This window comes from Sinocyclocheilus anshuiensis, unplaced genomic scaffold (genome assembly GCF_001515605.1).
Source record: "Sinocyclocheilus anshuiensis isolate Anshui unplaced genomic scaffold, SAMN03320099.WGS_v1.1 scaffold3449, whole genome shotgun sequence".
Classification (NCBI taxonomy): Eukaryota; Metazoa; Chordata; class Actinopteri; order Cypriniformes; family Cyprinidae; genus Sinocyclocheilus; species Sinocyclocheilus anshuiensis.
This window is the reverse complement of record NW_015554239.1, coordinates 18,021-24,619: the sequence shown is the minus strand read 5'-3', so window position 1 is coordinate 24,619 and position 6,599 is coordinate 18,021. Positions and strand designations below refer to the sequence as shown.

The window sequence follows — 6,599 nt, the reverse complement described above, 5'->3', positions numbered from 1 at the left end:
GAGGTAAACTGAGAACCCCGGTCCGACACAAGATACTTTGGAACGCCCCATCGGGTGAATACTTCCTCTCTAAGTATCCTCACAATTTTTGGTGTCTTACTGTCACGTAGGGGGAACAATTCTACCCATTTAGAGTAGTAATCTACTATGACCAGCAGGTAAGCGTTTCGTTTCTTGCTGCATGGAAAAGGTCCCATAAGGTCCACCCCCATTATTTTACCAGGTTCTGTGACTTGTGTTGATTACAGCCTACCACTGGGTTTACAATTGTCATGCTTGTATTTTTGACAGATTACACATTCCTTGACGTAACTCCAGACGTCAGCACGCACTGTCAGCCACCAAGCCCCCTCTAACAGCCTCAATAGAGTCTTTAGTCTGCCCAGATGTCCACCCATTGGGTTGTCATGGAAGTAATGCAGAAATCCAGGTATTAAAGTTTGAGGGACAACCAACTGAAATGTATCCCCATTCTTCATTGGAACTTGCCGATATAAGACCCCCTGATATGCTTCAAAGGTAATTTGCTGGTCTTTTACTTTCCTGGTTTTAGGTTCTGCTTTCAGCTGACTGACCGTTTCGTCACCGTTATGGGCTTGTGCTATTTCAGCAGGTGAGTGGGGAATGTCTGAAAAATGTTTAGCTTGTGTAACCGCCAGACAAGGTGCTTCTTCTCCCTTTACAGACCCAGGGGCTCTAGACAGCGCGTCAGGTCCTTGGTTAAGGCAGCCCTTCCGATGGTGGACTCGAAAGTAAAACTGCTGCAGTCGAAGGGTCCAACGGGTCAGACGAGAGCTGGTCTTGGGGCTGTTAATTACCCAGGCTAAGGCCGCATGGTCGGTATACACAACAAATAGGTTGTTTGCAATCACGTGATTCTGATGACGCGCAAAATGCAGCTGGAGGGCAGGAAGTGATTTTTCTCCATAGAAATCACTAGCAGAAACTCCAAATGCCTGTGTTTTGCATTGTTTATGGATGCTCAAATCGGAGAAACCGAGAAACCACAAGGAGCTTTTATCGTGTACAAAAATGTGTTGCTCTCGGTCGGGAGGAGCGAGGCCGGATAATGCTCGTGTCTGCAAATGGTTAATATATAAGATGATAATATATTAAAATATTAATAAAGAAATATATAAATAGATACAGGGTGACACTGTCAGAATTCACTGAATGCTAAATGCCACACATAGACACGATGTAAATAAGATATTGTTTGCAGTTCACGGAATCGTGAGATTGCGATAAGTTGAAGTGAGTGAGCTTTTTAGTGATTAACGTTGGATGAAAGCGCTATTTGCTCGCTTTCTAGGCAGGCTATCAGTTCAGAGAGCTTCACTGATTATAAAGGAACATCGTGAGGTTGCGATAAATTGAAGTGAGTGACAGCTTTTTAGTGATTATATGGAAGCGCTATTTGCTTGCTTTCTAGGCAGGCTATAATCAATTCAGAATTTGAATAAAAGTTTTGTTTTAGGTGCTGCTAACAGGACCAACAGCCACATACCCTGTACATGCAGCAAAGTTTCAGGAGTGACGTATATCCCGCATCCCTCATATAAATACGGGATTCACTTTAGAAATAGCTTGTTTACAATCAGAGTTAGTTGCTTAGCCTATATCCATCGCCTTAATGGCAGGCAAGTATTTCAATTTAGTTTAAAAATAGCTCCTCTTTATAACACAAGGATCACGTCCAACATGTTGTGATTATCAATACCGTTCTCTTGTAATAGCGCAGTGAAGCTCTCTGAACTGCAAATAATATCTTATTTACGTGTCTAAGTGTGGTGTTTAGCACTGAGTAAATTCTGACTGTCACAATGCGTGAGAGGTGGCAGCCCAATCTATTTATATCTTTATAAATATCTTAATATATTATTATATCCTATAATAACCATTTGCACGCACGAGCATTATCACACGAGCTTTGCTCCTCCCCACCGCAGACACAGGTTTACAAGCCACTTTTTCCTACGTTTTTCAATCAAATTCTTGACTTTACCCCACTTCTGAACAACACATTTTCGTACACGATAAAAGCTCCTTGTGGTTTCTCGGTTTGGCCAATTTAAGCATCCATAAACAACGCAAAACACTGGCATTTGGAGTGTCTGCTAGTGATTCCTATGGAGAGAAAAATCACTTCCTGCCCTCCAGCTGCATTTCATGCGTCATCAGTGATGTCATGTGCAAACAACCTATTGTTTCCCCTCCAGATAATGTTTCCATTTTTCCACTGCCCAGACCATCGCCAAACATTCTTTTTCGGAAGTTGTGTAATTAAACTCCGCTCCGTGTAGAGTTTGAGATGCATAAGCTAGTACTCTCTCTCCCTCAGGTGTCTGCTGGCAGAGAATGGCCCCCAGACACACATCACTGGCATCGGTATGGACCTGGAATGGCTGACTGAGGTCAGGTTGGATTAAGATGGGTGGACTTTGAAGTGACAATTTGATGGTGTCGAAGCTGGCCTGGCATTCAGGGGTCCATTGCCACTTTACATCTTTCTTTTTCAGATTGTTGAGGGCAGCTGTGATATCTGCGAAATTAGGTATGAATTTGTGATACCAGCTGGCTAAACCAAGAAAACGTTGGAGTACTTTGTGGTTTTTGGGTGGAGGACATTGAACAACAGCTTTGGTTTTTCCAGCGTCCACTTCGGCTTCTCTTTCGGAGACCATGTGTCCCAAGAATTTTAGCTGTCTTTTAAAGAAGTGACCCTTTTATATGTTGAGGGTGAGCTTGGCCTGGGTGAGTCTTTGTAATATTATGTTTAGATGTGATGTGTGTTCTGATAATGATCTGGAAAAGACAATTATATCGTCAACGTATACAAAGCAAAACTGTCCCCTAAGTTCTGCCAAAACCTTCTCCATCAGCCTCTGAAACGTGGCCCCTGAATTCCTGAGCCCAAATGGCATAGACCGGAATTGATATAGCCCCTTGGTGGTAATAAAGGCAGTCTTGTCTTTGCTGCTCTCCTCCATCTCCACCTGCCAATAACCTGACTGGAGATCTAGGGTGCTGAACCACGCGGCTCCTTCCGTAGACTCCAAGATGTCATGTACAAGAGGCATGGGGTAAGCGTCAGACACTGTCTTGTTATTAAGTTTTCTCTAGTCTACACAACATCTGTAAGAGCCATCTGGTTTAGGAACCAGCACAACCGGTGATGCCCAAGGGGAACACGAGTGCTCGATGATGTAGTCCTTCAACATTTTGTCCATGCGTTCTTCAATAATCTTCTTCTTGAAGGGAGAAACCCGGTAAGTTCAAGATTTAATGGGCATTTCATCTGAAAAAATTATTCTGTGTTTTTCCACATCATTTTTCCCTAGGACGTTGGAGGTAGCATGTGGCCAGGCAGACATCAATTTCTGCAGCTCCTCTTGATTGTCTGAATCCCAGACTGGATCGTCTTGAGGCTTAGGGGAAATGAGTGGTGTCTCCCAGGTTGAAGGTAAGGCACAATAGAGACTCACAGTGGCATTGAGGAGTCTGGTTTCACCAACCAACATGGTTGTTTGCCCCGTAGCCACCTGAGTGTTTGAGAAGGGGTTGTACATGTAACCTCCCTCTACCTCCAGGCCATACCTATTCTGGGCAAGCTCCAAGATGGCTCCAGCCTCTCTCAAAAAGTCCAAGTCAGCCAAAAGAGGAAGTGCTAAGTGGGCATCCTTCATTATAAAGGTATTTAACTTGCATACCTTATTGTGCCACTTATAACTATTGTACTTCTGGTCTATAGCTTGGTGAACTTTTACATCTGCCATGATGAACTTTTGGGGAGGGTTAAACATTCTTGTGGTGGCTTCACCTCCTAACTGTCTCCACACAGTCTCCTGCATTAGTGTGAAGGTACTTCCTGTGTCGACCACCGCCTTCATCTCTCTGCCTTGCACCACTACCGGAATCAAGAGGAGGGATGTAGCGGCATGTGGTTGAGCTATAGATAATCCAGCCTGGTGTTTAGAGGTATTTCTTTCAGGTGTTTTCTTATCCGCCTTAGCATTACGACTGCTAACCTTCTGCCAATAATCCTTTGCCCCCATACAGTCCTTTTCCACCATTGAACCCACTTTCACCAACTGTTCCACCGTTCTTAACGTTCCTCTTAGGCAGCCTGCCACCCTGGGGTTGATATTATTGAGGACGCGACTCACCATCTCGTCTTCTGAAATAGCAGGTTTCCACTTTAGCCAGAGGGCCCGATAGTCGTAGGCAAAGTCTCTCAGGCGCTGATTTGCCTGCTGTACAATCGACCTCAACTTGTCTTCGACTTCAGTGAGATAATCCTCTGGTAAAAAAGCAGCCATAAATGCCTTCTTGAAAGACCGACAATCAGTTATCTTCCTCTTTTCAGCCTTCCACCAGCTCAGAGTGGGACCCCGCAACACTGTGCTGAGGGTTCCCACGAGCTCAGCACTGGGCAGTGGCCTGATTTTCAGGTAGTTCTCACAGTGTTCGATGAATGTGAGCACATCCGCCTTCTCACACGCTTCTCCAAAGTTGGGAAACTCCAGTCGGATGGGAGGCTGCGCACAGAAGGACATAGCGCTTTGAACAGCTGGAGGATTGAGCACAGTGGTTAGTGGATTGTTGACCAGGGAGGCATCATACGTAACGTTAGTGGGTTTATTTGGCAGCACTTTTGTCCTGGCAGCAGGGATCGGTGCGCTAGGGGCAGTAACTGAAGAAAAGGAAGTAGCTGACGTGTATGATTGAAGGCGGGACAATGAAGGGGTACTTGTGTAACGCATTTTTTTCAAATGACTCTCCCATTTTGCTTCTCTCCTCAGGAAACAATTTGTTACAGCCTTCTCCAGCTTCTCCAGAGTTTTCTGGAAGTATTCCTCTAACTCTGCCAAGCCAGTGTCCACTGCCTGCCTGAAATTGGCATCTCGATTTAAGGCACTTTTACTTGATTGTTTAAAATCATGTTCCCCAGCCTGTACCTTTGTGCTAAGGGCCAATAAATCCACCTTAAGTTTATCAATGTCTGCTTGGATTACTTGGATAACATTAGCATTAATCAAACAGTTAGTTGCTTCAACATCATCATCATCATCATCAGTTTTATCCTCAGTGTCAGAAATGTAAAGGGAACTTAGCATAGATGTTACTTCTGCTGTAGGATTACGTCGTGTTACAAACGGATCTGCAGTAAAATCTACATCCAGCGTAGCACCAGTGTTACCCACATCATCCATATCATTTTCACCCTGTTCATTAGGTGTCTGTACATTATGACCAACCATAGCAATCTGGGTATCAGTATCTATTTCCTCCATATTTACAGATATATAACACAACAAAAATCAATCAAAAACAGAACGTCCCCGTACCACTTCGGATAATACACCATGGAGAGTACAAAAAACAATATGGGAAAGATGCTCGCTTTACCCAATAACGAAAAAAATATATAAATCACAGACACACAAAGTCCATATCAAATACCCAGTGTATTATACAGACAATATACAGCACAAAAAATGAGTGTGTGAGGAGTGTGTGATAATGTAGATTGTCTTTGAGTCCGCGAAAACTATATACAAGATTTGAATCAGTCTCACCGGTAGAAGATCAGGAACGAACGTCCGAGAGCAGATCCATAGTAGTGACCAAAACTGTTAAAGTCCTCCTTGGTAAGTAATCCAATGTCCAGAATAAAGTAAACGCACGAAAAAACTCCACAAGAGAGGCGGCAGTATAACCCAAAAACAGTCGGTAAGTATCCACAAACGTTTGAAGACCCGGGCAAAATAGAAATGAACTGAGTGAGCCCCAACGCGCCCAAACGTCGGTAAGCTATATGGTAAACCGAACTTCCTTATGATCACGTGGAAGTTTGCGATGCCAGGTAACGCGTGAAATCTCGCAAGACTGATCTCATCCGGGGCAAATACACACACATACTGTATATAGAGGCAACAATACAGAAAACGGGGTGATAATAGATTAAACGATCAACAATAAATTAGTTAACCAACAACCGTATACATAAATCACCCCTTATGTGGCATTGCTACATTGCAACCAGTGACTGGATCAACAAAGTTTTTTGAATGTTGACAGTTGCCTGTATCCATGTCTGGGAAGAGCCTGAACATATGCTCTCCAACAGTCAATGAAAACAGTGGATCCTCTTCTCGTGTGCCTTCTGATAATGGGTATGAGAGTTTGTCTTGATCGATTTTTGACAATCTTCGAAATGGGCTGCGTCTATGGCCCTTCATTTCCAGTATTCCAAAAACGCAGTTGTTTCTTCTCCATGTAGTTCGTAAACGACCACTGTTATACTAGAAGAAAATAATCAAACTGTAGATACATTGGAGATACCCAAAATGTCACCAAATACTTCATTTTGTAAATAATAGACTGTGATGTTTAAACCCTGCACTTTTATTTCACCCTGTGTGTGCATACATGGTGTGTGTATAATATATATATACACACATACACAAATTTTGAAACATTACATACAGTACCAGTGAAAAGTTACTATTTTTAATGTTTTTGAAGGAAGTCTCATGTTCATTAAGCCTCCATTTATTTGATTAATAACACAGAGAAAAAAAAAAAAAAAAAAAAAA

The 6,599-nt window shown here is 43.0% G+C and overlaps 1 pseudogene; it reads right to left on the bottom strand.

Moving 5' to 3' along the window:
• Positions 1–6,011: 6,011 nt before the first annotated feature.
• The window catches only part of LOC107671230 (uncharacterized), an 8,207-nt pseudogene continuing 7,619 nt past the window's right edge, over positions 6,012–6,599 (bottom strand).